A 4,695-nucleotide genomic window follows, 5' to 3' on the forward strand; every position below is an offset into this window, starting at 1 on the left:
ATAATCGCATGGATGATTGTTGGTGCCAGAGTCTACGGTAACTCAGATAACTGCTTTGTATAATTGTAATGAGAAAAAAATAATCTCAGAATGCTATTCTGAAATTCAGGTTGGCACTGTTTTGCCAGCAAGAGGAGGACATACACGATATTAGGCAGGTGATTTTAAAGTTGTGGCCGATCAGTGTGTGTGTGTGTGTGTGTGTGTGTGTGTGTGTGTGTGTGTGTGTGTGTGTATATATATATATATATATATATATATATATATATATATATATATATATATATATATATATATATATACAGGGTTGAAATGTATTCCACTACAGATTACAGAATACATGCTGTAAAATGTAATTTTATGTATTCCGTTAGATTACTCAAGGTCAGTAACGTATTCTAAATTCTTCAGCACTGATAGATTTTTTCACTTGTTTTGACTATAAAAACTCTGTCAGTACAGTAAGACTAAATACACATGTTAAAAATACATTCTCTGAAAAACCTAAATATCTTATACAGTGTTGTTTCTAAAACAAGATAAATCTATTTGAACAATACAACATTTTTTATCAAGAATATGATTTTTGCCCTAATATCAAAGGTCTTACTAGAAAAAAGACATGATGATCCAACGTGAAAAAATATAATCGTGCCTGGTAACATGTGCATGTAAAATGGCTAGAAATAGCATTTTAGCTTAACGTAAAGCTGACAATTTACACAAGGTTTATTTCTGTTTCTTCTGCTCCAAACTTACTTCAGACTTACTTCTCTGTCTGCTCGTATGAATGTAACACATCATAAGAAAGTGTTTCACTGCTGTTCAAATGCACTTTGGATCGCATCATTTATATTTATAAATGTTTTCTGTCTGAAAGGACTAAATATTAAATGAAACAAATGGCAATAAAATGCAAAGTAATCTCTTCAGTAATCAAAATACTTTTTGAAAGTATTCTAATTACAAATTATTTAAATTGTAACTGAAGTGGAATACAATTATTTATATTTTGTATTTTAAATACGTAATCCCGTTACAGGTATTTTGTTACTCCCCAACTCTGTATATATATATATATATATATATATATATATAGTTCATTGTTGTTTCATGATATCAAATGCATTCATTAATGTTAATGAATGGAACCTTATTGTGAAGTGTTACCAGTGAACCTTATAATTCAGCATCTTCGTGAAATGTAAAATAAATAAATAAACTCTAAATGTGATTTTAAAAAGTAAGCAGGTGACGCACACAGGGTGCAGGTGTACCCCAGCTGACTGCTTGATGTTGGAGATGTCACTAAGGTTGAGTAAACACTTCTCACATTTCCTGCTTGTAGTCCTTTGGGATGTTGACAGGCCCATGGCACTGCTTCCCCAGATAGCAGAGAGGTAATAGACATGGCTGATGTAACTCTACAGCTGAGTGAACTCATGACACTAGGGCCTGGGCTACCAAGGTTTCATCACACATTTAGTATAAAGACATTGCACATTCAAAACTACCATGATTGTTCTGATTCTAAAGATGGAAAAACTCGCATAGTGGAAAAAATATTTTTGTAAACATTTATTAGGCTAAACAATTCACACACAGGGTACAACGGGGCCAAACACCCTGTGGAGTAAAAGCATTTTTTGTTTTTTCTCCCAAAACACTAAACAGCAACAAAAACTACCACAGTAGTTTCCTAAACACCTGTTTGTCACTATATACTGCAAAATATTCATCATCCATGAAATCACTGCGTGCAATGTCTAAAGTTTTATTTTGAGGTAATTTGATCTAACATTTAATAATTTTCCAAATGTTGCAAATTTATGTAGCTAATGAGAATCCCTGAAACTATCACATTTATTTAGAGGCAAAATACTTATTTTGCATTTTCAGTTTTGTTCAAGGTGATTAAATCAAAAGTTTTTAATAACTATCCAATAAGTGAAAGGATAGTATTTGGGGTTAAAAGCCCCCCATTAAACATGTTTAATGACCAGTGTTTTTCTTAAAAGTGCTATATGTAATATTTTTACTGTACTAAATCATAAAATGACCATAATATGTCATTAGAGAATTAGGAAACATGCTAAGTTGAAATACTGGCTTCTCCGATAACAATGCTACAGCCAGTATAGTCTACTTTGAAGTTTCCATTCTGGGCCGGAATTTCTGTTTATGTTTTGGCCTGTGTGATCCCGCCCACTGCCCACTCACCAATAGTATTTCGACACCGCCAGGTTGCCAGATTTTAACAAGTTAGGCAAACAACACTGCCCACTCATCAATAGTATTTCGACACCACCGGGTTGCCAGATTTGAACAAGTTTGCAGGCAAACAACACAGCGTGCTGTGTCGTGGCTTCTGCCGACTCTGTGAAAAATCACTCTCAAAGTCTTGGGGTTTTGATGCCAGAAGATAGACTTTATTATCAGAGATAAAAAGTCTGCAGAGCAACTGTAGCATCTGGGTTTATACCCGCTTATATACATATGATCTACCAAGGCGTGGCTAATACATTTCATACATGTCACTATTATTTATCATATTTTTACCATTTTGTTCTGTGACTTCAGTCTGTTGTTTTTTAAGAAGTGGACAGGAAAACTCTGTGGAGGGGCCTCACCATATATTTTCTCTAGTGTCAAAACAGGAGACTCAGTTTATCATATGTGAGCACATTCCATTCCTACACAGGCCCCTACACAGACACACACAGTAAGATACATGCTTGACCATCAGAAATAATTGTAGAATAAAATGGCTATATTTACATTGATTATACTTGATTAATTTATATTCAATTTATAATTGATTGTAAGATATTCTACAGCTGCAGCCATGGAAGCCAGCAAACGAACTGGATCAGAGATAACAGATTCCACCCGACCTAAAAAGCCTCGCCATCCATCTAAAAACCACAATGACCAGAGGCGTAGTAAAACAAGGATAAATATTGGAGATGCTTTTGGAAGATGGAGACAGCTTAAAGCCCAGAAATCCTTTAAAACGGACGCTGAGTTAGCTAATTCTGGCAACCCGCATGAGGTTCGAATCTGGGGCGGGGCAGACAACTCTCTAATTTGGACTGCAGTACCCATTTCAAATGCTTGTTGTCAATCTTACATATAGCACCTTTACGTGGGGCGAATAGATTTGTCATAAAAACATAAAAATGTACAAAGTGGTCTCACATTGACTGATCCATTCACAATGGAGTTTAATTTGTTTTTAGAATACTTGAGATGTATGACATGCCAAATGTGACTGAAATTGGTTCTGAAGTGGTTATTTTCAATAATTATCTTTATTTGTAACTCAAAAAAGCATCTTGCTGTCTCAAAAGTATTTACCCTCATTGACAATTTTTGCCCTATAACTTTTGTCCCTATATTTACAAGATATCACTTTAACTCCCCTGTGGGCTTTTTACCCCAAATGTGGTGTAAAAGGCTCCCTCACCACCTTTTTTTAAAAAAGAAAGAATTTTATTTAAAACAACCTTCCGGTATTATTTCTTTTCAGAGCAAATTATGTTGCTCCATCAATATTTAATAAAAATTCATGTAATTTTTTTCAATCTTGATACACTTTATGATCAGGGGGAAAAAAAAATCTTAAGGTGTGTCTTTAGCACGGTTGTACCCTATATGCTATCTCAAGCATTGTTTGTATTTTACCTTATTTAATCACAACAGTTGTTGAAATTTGTCTGATAAGTGTTCCAATTATTGACCTTCGGCTCACTATAATTTTTTCAACCCGATCTCATGAAAAGTCGTACATAATTTACGAGTTGGCTATTTCCTGTGGTCTCACACGATGTTGTTTGCATAAACTTGTACGACTTCTTCACGTGCAAATTCCCATATGTCTAATGTGGAAGAAAGTGCCAGTTCCGTGCACAAGGCGTTAAAGACATACTTGTTAATATTATGCCCTTACCCAAACCCCTTATCTAAACTTAACCAATCAGTAGAGTATGTAAACATGATAGAAAGCTGTTGTGTGTGACAGAAGATGTCCAGCGACATCTTTAGCTGTAGTGAAAGTCATAGGAATTCAGACGAGTGCAGTCGCACGATATCATACGAATAAGCCAAATTTAGAAAAGTCGTACAAATCCTGACAATTTCGCCATGAGAGTGTGTTGAATTTATTTATTTTTTCTTAATCATCCCAAGACAGCAGTTTGCAAGTTTTCAAGACTTTTCCATCAATTACCTAAATGTAACTGTGAAAACACCATAGCAGCATTGAATTTATGAAGTAATACAAACATAATCAAAGAAGATCCTATATAATTACACTACAAAAGATGGCCACTTTCCATGTAAATAAACAGTTGTTTCATATTAAGTGCTGTAGCTGGTGATATATACATGTTTAATAAGTAAAGTGTTAGAATGCTCATATAAGGACCTTTATACAAGAGCACTGAGAGTCTCAGAGCAAGTCTCACCTTTTTAGGTGTTATTTCAGCAAAACGAAAATACTGCAGATGTGTCAAACATCTTTTGAAAGAAATGTAGAGTACAGCAGAATATCAGGGTTTTTTTTTTTTTTTTTTTTTTCTTGTTTTTTTGCACAAAACTCTTTCAGATTTCAATCTCATCTCACCCATTCCCTCCTCCCCAGAACTGGTTTACTGTGTTGCAAACTGGGGGAACTCATGGTTTGGTTTCCTGTTT

The sequence above is a fragment of the Myxocyprinus asiaticus genome, chromosome 18 (assembly GCF_019703515.2).
Source record: "Myxocyprinus asiaticus isolate MX2 ecotype Aquarium Trade chromosome 18, UBuf_Myxa_2, whole genome shotgun sequence".
In the NCBI taxonomy this organism is placed as follows: domain Eukaryota; kingdom Metazoa; phylum Chordata; class Actinopteri; order Cypriniformes; family Catostomidae; genus Myxocyprinus; species Myxocyprinus asiaticus.